Here is an 18,464-nt window from a genome sequence, read left to right as displayed (position 1 = left end):
ACACTCATCACTGAGTCCACATCATCTGTCACACTCATCACCGAGTCCACATTCCCTATCACACTCATCACCAAGTCGACATCATCTGTCACACTCATCACTGAGTCCACATCATCTCTCACACTCATCACCGAGTCCACATTCCCTATCACACTCATAACCAAGTCCACATCATCTGTCATGCTCATCACTGAGTCCACATCATCTCTCAAACTCATCACAGAGTCCACATCATCTCTCACACTCATCACCAAGTCCACATCATCTATCACACTCATCACTGAGTCCACATTCCCTATCACACTCATCACCAAGTCCACATCATCTGTCACACTCATCACTGAGTCCACATCATCTGTCACGCTCATCAATGAGTCCACATCATCTCTCACAATCATCACTGTGTCCACATCATCTGTCACACTCATCACCAAGTCCATATCCCCTATCACACTCATCACCAAGTCCACATCATCTGTCACACTCATCACTGAGTCCACATCATCTGTCACGCTCATCACTGAGTCCACATCATCTCTCACACTCATCACCAAGTCCACATCATCTATCACACTCATCACTGAGTCCACATCATGTCACGCTCATCACCGAGTTCACATCCCCTATCACACTCATCACTGAGTCCACATCATCTCTCACACTCATCACTGAGTACACATCATCTGTCACACTCATCACCGAGTCCAGATCATCTGTCACACTCATCACTGAGTCCACATCATCTGTCACACTCATGATTCAGTCCACATCATCTCTCACACTCATCACTGAGTCCAAATCATCTGTCACACTCATCACCGAGTCCACATGCCCTATCACACTCATCACTGAGTCCACATCATCTCTCCCACTCATGACTGAGTCCACATCATCTGTCACACTCATCACCGAGTCCACATCATCTGTCACACTCATCACTGGGTCCACATCATCTGTCACACTCATCACTGAGTCCACGTCATCTGTCACACTAATCACTGAGTCCACATCATCTCTCACACTCATCACCGAGTCCACATGCCCTATCACACTCATCACTGAGTCCACATCATCTCTCCCACTCATGACTGAGTCCACATCATCTGTCAAACTCATCACCGAGTCCACATCATCTGTCACACTCATCACTGGGTCCACATCATCTCTCACACTCATCACTGAGTCCACATCATCTGTCACACTCATCACCGAGTCCACATAATCTGTCACACTCATCACCGAGTGCACATGCCCTATGACACTCATCACTGAGTCCACATCATCTCTCCCACTCATGACTGAGTCCACATCATCTGTCACTCTCATCACCGAGTCCACATCATCTGTCACACTCATCACCGTGCCCACATCATCTATCACACTCTTCACTGAGTCCACATCATGTCACACTCATCACCGAGTCCACATCCCCTATCACACTCATCACTGAGTCCACATCATCTCTCACACTCATCACTGAGTCCACATCATCTGTCACACTCATCACCGAGTCCACATCATCTGTCACACTCATCACTGAGTCCACATCATCTGTCACAGTCATCACCGAGTCCACATCATCTGTCACACTCATCACCGAGTCCACGTCATCTGTCACAGTCATCAACGAGTCCACATCATCTGTCACGCTCATCACTGAGTCCACATCATCTGTCACACTTATCACCGAGTCCACATCATCTGTCACACTCATCACCGAGTCCACATCATCTGTCACACTCATCACTGAGTCCACATCATCTGTCACACTCATCACCGAGTCCACATTCCCTATCACACTCATCACCAAGTCGACATCATCTGTCACACTCATCACTGAGTCCACATCATCTCTCACACTCATCACCGAGTCCACATTCCCTATCACACTCATCACCAAGTCCACATCATCTGTCATGCTCATCACTGAGTCCACATCATCTCTCACACTCATCACAGAGTCCACATCATCTCTCACACTCATCACCAAGTCCACATCATCTATCACACTCATCACTGTGTCCACATTCCCTATCACACTCATCACCAAGTCCACATCATCTGTCACACTCATCACTGAGTCCACATCATCTGTCACGCTCATCAATGAGTCCACATCATCTCTCACAATCATCACTGTGTCCACATCATCTGTCACACTCATCACCAAGTCCATATCCCCTATCAGACTCATCACCAAGTCCACATCATCTGTCACACTCATCACTGAGTCCACATCATCTGTCACGCTCATCACTGAGTCCACATCATCTCTCACACTCATCACTGAGTCCACATTCCCTATCACACTCATCACCAAGTCCACATCATCTGTCACACTCATCACTGAGTCCACATCATCTGTCACGCTCATCAATGAGTCCACATCATCTCTCACAATCATCACTGTGTCCACATCATCTGTCACACTCATCACCAAGTCCACATCCCCTATCACACTCATCACCAAGTCCACATCATCTGTCACACTCATCACTGAGTCCACATCATCTGTCACGCTCATCACTGAGTCCACATCATCTCTCACACTCATCACCAAGTCCACATCATCTTTCACACTCATCACTGAGTCCACATCATGTCACGCTCATCACCGAGTTCACATCCCCTATCACACTCATCACTGAGTCCACATCATCTCTCACACTCATCACTGAGTACACATCATCTGTAACAATCATCACTGTGTCCACATCATCTGTCACACTCATCACCAAGTCCACATCCCCTATCACACTCATCACCAAGTTCACATCATCTGTCACACTCATCACTGAGTCCACATCATCTGTCACGCTCATCACTGAGTCCACATCATCTCTCACACTCATCACCAAGTCCACATCATCTATCACACTCATCACTGAGTCCACATCATGTCACGCTCATCACCGAGTTCACATCCCCTATCACACTCATCACTGAGTCCACATCATCTCTCACACTCATCACTGAGTCCACATCATCTGTCACACTCATCACCGAGTCCAGATCATCTGTCACACTCATCACTGAGTCCACATCATCTGTCACACTCATGATTCAGTCCACATCATCTCTCACACTCATCACTGAGTCCACATCATCTGTCACACTCATCACCGAGTCCACATGCCCTATCACACTCATCACTGAGTCCACATCATCTCTCCCACTCATGACTGAGTCCACATCATCTGTCACACTCATCACCTAGTCCACATCATCTGTCACACTCATGACTGAGTCCACATCATCTGTCACTCTCATCACCGAGTCCACATCATCTGTCACATTCATCACCGTGCCCACATCATCTATCACACTCTTCACTGAGTCCACATCATGTCACACTCATCACCGAGTCCACATCCCCTATCACACTCATCACTGAGTCCACATCATCTTTCACACTCATCACTGAGTCCACATCATCTGTCACACTCATCACTGAGTCCACATCATCTTTCACACTCATCACTGAGTCCACATCATCTGTCACACTCATGACTGAGTCCACATCATCTGTCACACTCATCACTGAGTCCACATCATCTCTCACACTCATCACTGAGTCCACATCATCTGTCACACTCATCACCGAGTCCACATCATCTGTCACACTCTTCACTGAGTCCACATCATCTGTCACACTCATGATTCAGTCCACATCATCTCTCACACTCATCACTGAATCCACATCATCTGTCACACTCATCACCGAGTCCATATCATCTGTCACACTCATCACCGAGTCCACATCATATGTCACACTCATCACTGAGTCCACATAATCTGTCACACTCATGATTCAGTCCACATCATCTCTCACACTCATCACTGAGTCCACATAATCTGTCACACTCATCACCGAGTGCACATGCCCTATTACACTCATCACTGAGTCCACATCATCTCTCCCACTCATGACTGAGTCCACATCATCTGTCACTCTCATCACCGAGTCCACATCATCTGTCACACTCATCACCGTGCCCACATCATCTATCACACTCTTCACTGAGTCCACATCATGTCACACTCATCTCCGAGTCCACATCCCCTATCACACTCATCACTGAGTCCACATCATCTCTCACACTCATCACTGAGTCCACATCATCTGTCACACTCATCACCGAGTCCACATCATCTGTCACACTCATCACTGAGTCCACATCATCTGTCACAGTCATCACCGAGTCCACATCATCTGTCACACTCATCACCGAGTCCACGTCATCTGTCACAGTCATCAACGAGTCCACATCATCTGTCACGCTCATCACTGAGTCCACATCATCTGTCACACTTATCACCGAGTCCACATCATCTGTCACACTCATCACTGACTCCACATCATCTCTCACACTCATCACTGAGTCCACATAATCTGTCACACTCATCACCGAGTCCACATCATCTGTCACACTCATCACTGAGTCCACATCATCTGTCACACTCATCACCGAGTCCACATTCCCTATCACACTCATCACCAAGTCGACATCATCTGTCACACTCATCACTGAGTCCACATCATCTCTCACACTCATCACCGAGTCCACATTCCCTATCACACTCATAACCAAGTCCACATCATCTGTCATGCTCATCACTGAGTCCACATCATCTCTCACACTCATCACAGAGTCCATATCATCTCTCACACTCATCACCATGTCCACATCATCTATCACACTCATCACTGAGTCCACATTCCCTATCACACTCATCACCAAGTCCACATCATCTGTCACACTCATCACTGAGTCCACATCATCTGTCACGCTCATCAATGAGTCCACATCATCTCTCACAATCATCACTGTGTCCACATCATCTGTCACACTCATCACCAAGTCCATATCCCCTATCACACTCATCACCAAGTCCACATCATCTGTCACACTCATCACTGAGTCCACATCATCTGTCACGCTCATCACTGAGTCCACATCATCTCTCACACTCATCACCAAGTCCACATCATCTATCACACTCATCACTGAGTCCACATCATGTCACGCTCATCACCGAGTTCACATCCCCTATCACACTCATCACTGAGTCCACATCATCTCTCACACTCATCACCGAGTCCACATTCCCTATCACACTCATAACCAAGTCCACATCATCTGTCATGCTCATCACTGAGTCCACATCATCTCTCACACTCATCACAGAGTCCACATCATCTCTCACACTCATCACCATGTCCACATCATCTATCACACTCATCACTGAGTCCACATTCCCTATCACACTCATCACCAAGTCCACATCATCTGTCACACTCATCACTGAGTCCACATCATCTGTCACGCTCATCAATGAGTCCACATCATCTCTCACAATCATCACTGTGTCCACATCATCTGTCACACTCATCACCAAGTCCATATCCCCTATCACACTCATCACCAAGTCCACATCATCTGTCACACTCATCACTGAGTCCACATCATCTGTCACGCTCATCACTGAGTCCACATCATCTCTCACACTCATCACCAAGTCCACATCATCTATCACACTCATCACTGAGTCCACATCATGTCACGCTCATCACCGAGTTCACATCCCCTATCACACTCATCACTGAGTCCACATCATCTCTCAAACTCATCACTGAGTACACATCATCTGTCACACTCATCACCGAGTCCAGATCATCTGTCACACTCATCACTGAGTCCACATCATCTGTCACACTCATGATTCAGTCCACATCATCTCTCACACTCATCACTGAGTCCAAATCATCTGTCACACTCATCACCGAGTCCACATGCCCTATCACACTCATCACTGAGTCCACATCATCTCTCCCACTCATGACTGAGTCCACATCATCTGTCACACTCATCACCGAGTCCACATCATCTGTCACACTCATCACTGGGTCCACATCATCTGTCACACTCATCACTGAGTCCACGTCATCTGTCACACTAATCACTGAGTCCACATCATCTCTCACACTCATCACCGAGTCCACATGCCCTATCACACTCATCACTGAGTCCACATCATCTCTCCCACTCATGACTGAGTCCACATCATCTGTCAAACTCATCACCGAGTCCACATCATCTGTCACACTCATCACTGGGTCCACATCATCTCTCACACTCATCACTGAGTCCACATCATCTGTCACACTCATCACCGAGTCCACATAATCTGTCACACTCATCACCGAGTGCACATGCCCTATCACACTCATCACTGAGTCCACATCATCTCTCCCACTCATGACTGAGTCCACATCATCTGTCACACTCATCACCGAGTCCACATCATCTGTCACACTCATCACTGGGTCCACATCATCTGTCACACTCATCACTGAGTCCACGTCATCTGTCACACTAATCACTGAGTCCACATCATCTCTCACACTCATCACCGAGTCCACATGCCCTATCACACTCATCACTGAGTCCACATCATCTCTCACACTCATCACTGAGTCCACATCATCTGTCACACTCATCACCAAGTCCACATCATCTGTCACACTCATCACTGAGTCCACATCATCTGTCACGCTCATCACTGAGTCCACATCATCTCTCACACTCATCACCAAGTCCACATCATCTATCACACTCATCACTGAGTCCACATCATGTCACGCTCATCACCGAGTTCACATCCCCTATCACACTCATCACTGAGTCCACATCATCTCTCACACTCATCACTGAGTACACATCATCTGTCACACTCATCACCGAGTCCAGATCATCTGTCACACTCATCACTGAGTCCACATCATCTGTCACACTCATGATTCAGTCCACATCATCTCTCACACTCATCACTGAGTCCAAATCATCTGTCACACTCATCACCGAGTCCACATGCCCTATCACACTCATCACTGAGTCCACATCATCTCTCCCACTCATGACTGAGTCCACATCATCTGTCACACTCATCACCGAGTCCACATCATCTGTCACACTCATCACTGGGTCCACATCATCTGTCACACTCATCACTGAGTCCACGTCATCTGTCACACTAATCACTGAGTCCACATCATCTCTCACACTCATCACCGAGTCCACATGCCCTATCACACTCATCACTGAGTCCACATCATCTCTCCCACTCATGACTGAGTCCACATCATCTGTCAAACTCATCACCGAGTCCACATCATCTGTCACACTCATCACTGGGTCCACATCATCTCTCACACTCATCACTGAGTCCACATCATCTGTCACACTCATCACCGAGTCCACATAATCTGTCACACTCATCACCGAGTGCACATGCCCTATGACACTCATCACTGAGTCCACATCATCTCTCCCACTCATGACTGAGTCCACATCATCTGTCACTCTCATCACCGAGTCCACATCATCTGTCACACTCATCACCGTGCCCACATCATCTATCACACTCTTCACTGAGTCCACATCATGTCACACTCATCACCGAGTCCACATCCCCTATCACACTCATCACTGAGTCCACATCATCTCTCACACTCATCACTGAGTCCACATCATCTGTCACACTCATCACCGAGTCCACATCATCTGTCACACTCATCACTGAGTCCACATCATCTGTCACAGTCATCACCGAGTCCACATCATCTGTCACACTCATCACCGAGTCCACGTCATCTGTCACAGTCATCAACGAGTCCACATCATCTGTCACGCTCATCACTGAGTCCACATCATCTGTCACACTTATCACCGAGTCCACATCATCTGTCACACTCATCACTGACTCCACATCATCTCTCACACTCATCACTGAGTCCACATAATCTGTCACACTCATCACCGAGTCCACATCATCTGTCACACTCATCACTGAGTCCACATCATCTGTCACACTCATCACCGAGTCCACATTCCCTATCACACTCATCACCAAGTCGACATCATCTGTCACACTCATCACTGAGTCCACATCATCTCTCACACTCATCACCGAGTCCACATTCCCTATCACACTCATAACCAAGTCCACATCATCTGTCATGCTCATCACTGAGTCCACATCATCTCTCACACTCATCACAGAGTCCACATCATCTCTCACACTCATCACCAAGTCCACATCATCTATCACACTCATCACTGAGTCCACATTCCCTATCACACTCATCACCAAGTCCACATCATCTGTCACACTCATCACTGAGTCCACATCATCTGTCACGCTCATCAATGAGTCCACATCATCTCTCACAATCATCACTGTGTCCACATCATCTGTCACACTCATCACCAAGTCCATATCCCCTATCACACTCATCACCAAGTCCACATCATCTCTCACACTCATCACCAAGTCCACATCATCTATCACACTCATCACTGAGTCCATATCATGTCACGCTCATCACCGAGTTCACATCCCCTATCACACTCATCACTGAGTCCACATCATCTCTCACACTCATCACTGAGTACACATCATCTGTCACACTCATCACCGAGTCCAGATCATCTGTCACACTCATCACTGAGTCCACATCATCTGTCACACTCATGATTCAGTCCACATCATCTCTCACACTCATCACTGAGTCCAAATCATCTGTCACACTCATCACCGAGTCCACATGCCCTATCACACTCATCACTGAGTCCACATCATCTCTCCCACTCATGACTGAGTCCACATCATCTGTCACACTCATCACCGAGTCCACATCATCTGTCACACTCATCACTGGGTCCACATCATCTGTCACACTCATCACTGAGTCCACGTCATCTGTCACACTAATCACTGAGTCCACATCATCTCTCACACTCATCACCGAGTCCACATGCCCTATCACACTCATCACTGAGTCCACATCATCTCTCCCACTCATGACTGAGTCCACATCATCTGTCAAACTCATCACCAAGTCCACATCATCTGTCACACTCATCACTGGGTCCACATCATCTCTCACACTCATCACTGAGTCCACATCATCTGTCACACTCATCACCGAGTCCACATGCCCTATCACACTCATCACTGAGTCCACATCATCTCTCCCACTCATGACTGAGTCCACATCATCTCTCACGCTCATCACTGAATCCATATCATCTGTCACACTCATCACTGAGTCCACATCATCTGTCACACTCATCACCGAGTCCACATCATCTGTCACACTCATCACCGAGTCCATATCATATGTCACACTCATCACTGAGTCCACATAATCTGTCACACTCATGATTCAGTCCACATCATCTCTCACACTCATCACTGAGTCCACATAATCTGTCACACTCATCACCGAGTGCACATGCCCTATGACACTCATCACTGAGTCCACATCATCTCTCCCACTCATGACTGAGTCCACATCATCTGTCACTCTCATCACCGAGTCCACATCATCTGTCACACTCATCACCGTGCCCACATCATCTATCACACTCTTCACTGAGTCCACATCATGTCACACTCATCACCGAGTCCACATCCCCTATCACACTCATCACTGAGTCCACATCATCTCTCACACTCATCACTGAGTCCACATCATCTGTCACACTCATCACCGAGTCCACATCATCTGTCACACTCATCACTGAGTCCACATCATCTGTCACAGTCATCACCGAGTCCACATCATCTGTCACACTCATCACCGAGTCCACGTCATCTGTCACAGTCATCAACGAGTCCACATCATCTGTCACGCTCATCACTGAGTCCACATCATCTGTCACACTTATCACCGAGTCCACATCATCTGTCACACTCATCACTGACTCCACATCATCTCTCACACTCATCACTGAGTCCACATAATCTGTCACACTCATCACCGAGTCCACATCATCTGTCACACTCATCACTGAGTCCACATCATCTGTCACACTCATCACCGAGTCCACATTCCCTATCACACTCATCACCAAGTCGACATCATCTGTCACACTCATCACTGAGTCCACATCATCTCTCACACTCATCACCGAGTCCACATTCCCTATCACACTCATAACCAACTCCACATCATCTGTCATGCTCATCACTGAGTCCACATCATCTCTCACACTCATCACAGAGTCCACATCATCTCTCACACTCATCACCAAGTCCACATCATCTATCACACTCATCACTGAGTCCACATTCCCTATCACACTCATCACCAAGTCCACATCATCTGTCACACTCATCACTGAGTCCACATCATCTGTCACGCTCATCAATGAGTCCACATCATCTCTCACAATCATCACTGTGTCCACATCATCTGTCACACTCATCACCAAGTCCATATCCCCATCACACTCATCACCAAGTCCACATCATCTGTCACACTCATCACTGAGTCCACATCATCTGTCACGCTCATCACTGAGTCCACATCATCTCTCACACTCATCACCAAGTCCACATCATCTATCACACTCATCACTGAGTCCACATCATGTCACGCTCATCACCGAGTTCACATCCCCTATCACACTCATCACTGAGTCCACATCATCTCTCACACTCATCACTGAGTACACATCATCTGTCACACTCATCACCGAGTCCAGATCATCTGTCACACTCATCACTGAGTCCACATCATCTGTCACACTCATGATTCAGTCCACATCATCTCTCACACTCATCACTGAGTCCAAATCATCTGTCACACTCATCACCGAGTCCACATGCCCTATCACACTCATCACTGAGTCCACATCATCTCTCCCACTCATGACTGAGTCCACATCATCTGTCACACTCATCACCGAGTCCACATCATCTGTCACACTCATCACTGGGTCCACATCATCTGTCACACTCATCACTGAGTCCACGTCATCTGTCACACTAATCACTGAGTCCACATCATCTCTCACACTCATCACCGAGTCCACATGCCCTATCACACTCATCACTGAGTCCACATCATCTCTCCCACTCATGACTGAGTCCACATCATCTGTCAAACTCATCACCGAGTCCACATCATCTGTCACACTCATCACTGGGTCCACATCATCTCTCACACTCATCACTGAATCCACATCATCTGTCACACTCATCACCGAGTCCACATGCCCTATCACACTCATCACTGAGTCCACATCATCTCTCCCACTCATGACTGAGTCCACATCATCTCTCACGCTCATCACTGAATCCATATCATCTGTCACACTCATCACTGAGTCCAAATCATCTGTCACACTCATCACCGAGTCCACATCATCTGTCACACTCATCACTGGGTCCACATCATCTGTCACACTCATCACTGAGTCCACGTCATCTGTCACACTAATCACTGAGTCCACATCATCTCTCACACTCATCACCGAGTCCACATTCCCTATCACACTCATCACCAAGTCCACATCATCTGTCACACTTATCACTGAGTCCACATCATCTGTCACGCTCATCAATGAGTCCACATCATCTCTCACAATCATCACTGTGTCCACATCATCTGTCACACTCATCACCAAGTCCACATCCCCTATCACACTCATCACCAAGTCCACATTATCTGTCACACTCATCACTGAGTCCACATCATCTGTCACGCTCATCACTGAGTCCACATCATCTCTCACACTCATCACCAAGTCCACATCATCTATCACACTCATCACTGAGTCCACATCATGTCACGCTCATCACCGAGTTCACATCCCCTATCACACTCATCACTGAGTCCACATCATCTCTCACACTCATCACTGAGTCCACATCATCTGTCACTCTCATCACCGAGTCCACATCATCTGTCACACTCATCACCGTGCCCACATCATCTATCACACTCTTCACTGAGTCCACATCATGTCACACTCATCACCGAGTCCACATCCCCTATCACACTCATCACTGAGTCCACATCATCTTTCACACTCATCACTGAGTCCACATCATCTGTCACACTCATCACTGAGTCCACATCATCTCTCACACTCATCACTGAGTCCACATCATCTTTCACACTCATCACTGAGTCCACATCATCTGTCACACTCATGATTCAGTCCACATCATCTCTCACACTCATCACTGAGTCCACATCATCTCTCACACTCATCACTGAGTCCACATCATCTGTCACACTCATCACCGAGTCCACATCATCTGTCACACTCTTCACTGAGTCCACATCATCTGTCAAACTCATCACCGAGTCCACATCATATGTCACACTCATCACTGAGTCCACATAATCTGTCACACTCATGATTCAGTCCACATCATCTCTCACACTCATCACTGAGTCCACATCATCTGTCACACTCATCACCGAGTCCACATGCCCTATCACACTCATCACTGAGTCCACATCATCTCTCCCACTCATGACTGAGTCCACATCATCTGTCACTCTCATCACCGAGTCCACATCATCTGTCACACTCATCACCGTGCCCACATCATCTATCACACTCTTCACTGAGTCCACATCATGTCACACTCATCACCGAGTCCACATCCCCTATCACACTCATCACTGAGTCCACATCATCTCTCACACTCATCACTGAGTCCACATCATCTGTCACACTCATCACCGAGTCCACATCATCTGTCACACTCATCACTGAGTCCACATCATCTTTCACAGTCATCACCGAGTCCACATCATCTGTCACACTCATCACCGAGTCCACGTCATCTGTCACAGTCATCAACGAGTCCACATCATCTGTCACGCTCATCACTGAGTCCACATCATCTGTCACACTTATCACCGAGTCCACATCATCTGTCACACTCATCACTGACTCCACATCATCTCTCACACTCATCACTGAGTCCACATAATCTGTCACACTCATCACCGAGTCCACATCATCTGTCACACTCATCACTGAGTCCACATCATCTGTCACACTCATCACCGAGTCCACATTCCCTATCACACTCATCACCAAGTCGACATCATCTGTCACACTCATCACTGAGTCCACATCATCTCTCACACTCATCACCGGGTCCACATTCCCTATCACACTCATCACCAAGTCCACATCATCTGTCATGCTCATCACAGAGTCCACATCATCTCTCACACTCATCACCAAGTCCACATCATCTATCACACTCATCACTGTGTCCACATTCCCTATCACACTCATCACCAAGTCCACATCATCTGTCACACTCATCACTGAGTCCACATCATCTGTCACGCTCATCAATGAGTCCACATCATCTCTCACAATCATCACTGTGTCCACATCATCTGTCACACTCATCACCAAGTCCATATCCCCTATCACACTCATCACCAAGTCCACATCATCTGTCACACTCATCACTGAGTCCACATCATCTGTCACGCTCATCACTGAGTCCACATCATCTCTCACACTCATCACCAAGTCCACATCATCTATCACACTCATCACTGAGTCCACATCATGTAACGCTCATCACCGAGTTCACATCCCCTATCACACTCATCACTGAGTCCACATCATCTCTCACACTCATCACTGAGTACACATCATCTGTCACACTCATCACCGAGTCCAGATCATCTGTCACACTCATCACTGAGTCCACATCATCTGTCACACTCATGATTCAGTCCACATCATCTCTCACACTCATCACTGAGTCCAAATCATCTGTCACACTCATCACCGAGTCCACATGCCCTATCACACTCATCACTGAGTCCACATCATCTCTCCCACTCATGACTGAGTCCACATCATCTGTCACACTCATCACCGAGTCCACATCATCTGTCACACTCATCACTGGGTCCACATCATCTGTCACACTCATCACTGAGTCCACGTCATCTGTCACACTAATCACTGAGTCCACATCATCTCTCACACTCATCACCGAGTCCACATGCCCTATCACACTCATCACTGAGTCCACATCATATCTCCCACTCATGACTGAGTCCACATCATCTGTCAAACTCATCACCGAGTCCACATCATCTGTCACACTCATCACTGGGTCCACATCATCTCTCACACTCATCACTGAGTCCACATCATCTGTCACACTCATCACCGAGTCCACATGCCCTATCACACTCATCACTGAGTCCACATCATCTCTCCCACTCATGACTGAGTCCACATCATCTCTCACGCTCATCACTGAATCCATATCATCTGTCACACTCATCACTGAGTCCACATCATCTGTCACACTCATCACCGAGTCCACATCATCTGTCACACTCATCACTGGGTCCACATCATCTGTCACACTCATCACTGAGTCCACGTCATCTGTCACACTAATCACTGAGTCCACATCATCTCTCACACTCATCACCGAGTCCACATTCCCTATCACACTCATCACCAAGTCCACATCATCTGTCACACTCATCACTGAGTCCACATCATCTGTCACGCTCATCAATGAGTCCACATCATCTCTCACAATCATCACTGTGTCCACATCATCTGTCACACTCATCACCAAGTCCACATCCCCTATCACACTCATCACCAAGTCCACATCATCTGTCACACTCATCACTGAGTCCAAATCATCTGTCACGCTCATCACTGAGTCCACATCATCTCTCACACTCATCACCAAGTCCACATCATCTATCACACTCATCACTGAGTCCACATCATGTCACGCTCATCACCGAGTTCACATCCCCTATCACACTCATCACTGAGTCCACATCATCTCTCACACTCATCACTGAGTCCACATCATCTGTCACACTCATCACCGAGTCCAGATCATCTGTCACACTCATCACTGAGTCCACATCATCTGTCACACTCATGATTCAGTCCACATCATCTCTCACACTCATCACTGAGTCCACATCATCTGTCACACTCATCACCGAGTCCACATGCCCTATCACACTCATCACTGGGTCCACATCATCTCTCCCACTCATGACTGAGTCCACATCATCTGTCACACTCATCACCTAGTCCACATCATCTGTCACACTCATGACTGAGTCCACATCATCTGTCACTCTCATCACCGAGTCCACATCATCTGTCACACTCATCACCGTGCCCACATCATCTATCACACTCTTCACTGAGTCCACATCATGTCACACTCATCACCGAGTCCACATCCCCTATCACACTCATCACTGAGTCCACATCATCTGTCACACTCATCACTGAGTCCACATCATCTCTCACACTCATCACTGAGTCCACATCATCTTTCACACTCATCACTGAGTCCACATCATCTGTCACACTCATGATTCAGTCCACATCATCTCTCACACTCATCACTGAGTCCACATCATCTGTCACACTCATCACCGAGTCCACATCATCTGTCACACTCATCACTGAGTCCACATCATCTGTCACACTCATCACCTAGTCCACATCATCTGTCACACTCATGACTGAGTCCACATCATCTGTCACTCTGATCACCGAGTCCACATCATCTGTCACACTCATCACTGAGTCCACATCATCTGTCACACTCATCACCGAGTCCACGTCATCTGTCACAGTCATCACCGAGTCCACATCATCTGTCACGCTCATCACTGAGTCCACATCATCTGTCACACTCATCACTGAGTCCACATCATCTGTCACACTCATCACCGAGTCCACATCATCTGTCACACTCATCACTGACTCCACATCATCTCTCACACTCATCACTGAGTCCACATAATCTGTCACACTCATCACCGAGTCCACATCATCTGTCACACTCATCACTGAGTCCACATCATCTGTCACACTCATCACCGAGTCCACATTCCCTATCACACTCATCACCAAGTCCACATCATCTGTCACACTCATCACTGAGTCCACATCATCTGTCATGCTCATCACTGAGTCCACATCATCTGTCACATTCATCACTGAGTCCACATCATCTCTCACACTCATCACCAAGTCCACATTATCTATCACACTCATCACTGAGTCCACATCATGTCACGCTCATCACCGAGTCCACATCCCCTATCACACTCATCACTGAGTCCACATCATCTCTCACACTCATCACTGAGTCCACATCATCTGTCACACTCATCACCGAGTCCACATCATCTGTCACACTCTTCACTGAGTCCACATCATCTGTCACACTCATCACTGAGTCCACATCATCTGTCACGCTCATCACTGAGTCCACATCATCTCTCACACTCATCACCAAGTCCACATCATCTATCACACTCATCACTGAGTCCACATCATGTCACGCTCATCACCGAGTTCACATCCCCTATCACACTCATCACTGAGTCCACATCATCTCTCACACTCATCACTGAGTACACATCATCTGTCACACTCATCACCGAGTCCAGATCATCTGTCACACTCATCACTGAGTCCACATCATCTATCACACTCATCACTGAGTCCACATCATCTCTCACACTCATCACTGAGTCCAAATCATCTGTCACACTCATCACCGAGTCCACATGCCCTATCACACTCATCACTGAGTCCACATCATCTCTCCCACTCATGACTGAGTCCACATCATCTGTCACACTCATCACCGAGTCCACATCATCTGTCACACTCATCACTGGGTCCACATCATCTGTCACACTCATCACTGAGTCCACGTCATCTGTCACACTAATCACTGAGTCCACATCATCTCTCACACTCATCACCGAGTCCACATGCCCTATCACACTCATCACTGAGTCCACATCATCTCTCCCACTCATGACTGAGTCCACATCATCTGTCAAACTCATCACCGAGTCCACATCATCTGTCACACTCATCACTGGGTCCACATCATCTCTCACACTCATCACCGAGTCCACATGCCCTATCACACTCATCACTGAGTCCACATCATCTCTCCCACTCATGACTGAGTCCACATCATCTCTCACGCTCATCACTGAATCCATATCATCTGTCACACTCATCACTGAGTCCACATCATCTGTCACGCTCATCAATGAGTCCACATCATCTCTCACAATCATCACTGTGTCCACATCATCTGTCACACTCATCACCAAGTCCACATCCCCTATCACACTCATCACCAAGTCCACATCATCTGTCACACTCATCACTGAGTCCACATCATCTGTCACGCTCATCACTGAGTCCACATCATCTCTCACACTCATCACCAAGTCCACATCATCTATCACACTCATCACTGAGTCCACATCATGTCACGCTCATCACCGAGTTCACATCCCCTATCACACTCATCACTGAGTCCACATCATCTCTCACACTCATCACTGAGTCCACATCATCTGTCACACTCATCACCGAGTCCAGATCATCTGTCACACTCATCACTGAGTCCACATCATCTGTCACACTCATGATTCAGTCCACATCATCTCTCACACTCATCACTGAGTCCACATCATCTGTCACACTCATCACCGAGTCCACATGCCCTATCACACTCATCACTGGGTCCACATCATCTCTCCCACTCATGACTGAGTCCACATCATCTGTCACACTCATCACCTAGTCCACATCATCTGTCACACTCATGACTGAGTCCACATCATCTGTCACTCTCATCACCGAGTCCACATCATCTGTCACACTCATCACCGTGCCCACATCATCTATCACACTCTTCACTGAGTCCACATCATGTCACACTCATCACCGAGTCCACATCCCCTATCACACTCATCACTGAGTCCACATCATCTTTCACACTCATCACTGAGTCCACATCATCTGTCACACTCATCACTGAGTCCACATCATCTCTCACACTCATCACTGAGTCCACATCATCTTTCACACTCATCACTGAGTCCACATCATCTGTCACACTCATGATTCAGTCCACATCATCTCTCACACTCATCACTGAGTCCACATCATCTCTCACACTCATCACTGAGTCCACATCATCTGTCACACTCATTACCGAGTCCACATCATCTGTCACACTCTTCACTGAGTCCACATCATCTGTCACACTCATGATTCAGTCCACATCATCTCTCACACTCATCACTGAATCCACATCATCTGTCACACTCATCACCGAGTCCATATCATCTGTCACACTCATCACCGAGTCCACATCATATGTCACACTCATCACTGAGTCCACATAATCTGTCACACTCATGATTCAGTCCACATCATCTCTCACACTCATCACTGAGTCCACATCATCTCTCACACTCATCACTGAGTCCACATCATCTGTCACACTCATCACCGTGCCCACATCATCTATCACACTCTTCACTGAGTCCACATCATGTCACACTCATCACCGAGTCCACATCCCCTATCACACTCATCACTGAGTCCACATCATCTCTCACACTCATCACTGAGTCCACATCATCTGTCACACTCATCACCGAGTCCACATCATCTGTCACACTCATCACTGAGTCCACATCATCTGTCACAGTCATCACCGAGTCCACATCATCTGTCACACTCATCACCGAGTCCACGTCATCTGTCACAGTCATCAACGAGTCCACATCATCTGTCACG

The sequence above is a fragment of the Lampris incognitus genome, chromosome 2 (genome assembly GCF_029633865.1).
Source record: "Lampris incognitus isolate fLamInc1 chromosome 2, fLamInc1.hap2, whole genome shotgun sequence".
In the NCBI taxonomy this organism is placed as follows: domain Eukaryota; kingdom Metazoa; phylum Chordata; class Actinopteri; order Lampriformes; family Lampridae; genus Lampris; species Lampris incognitus.
The sequence above is the reverse complement of the archived record's forward strand: the minus strand, read 5'-3'. Positions refer to the sequence as shown.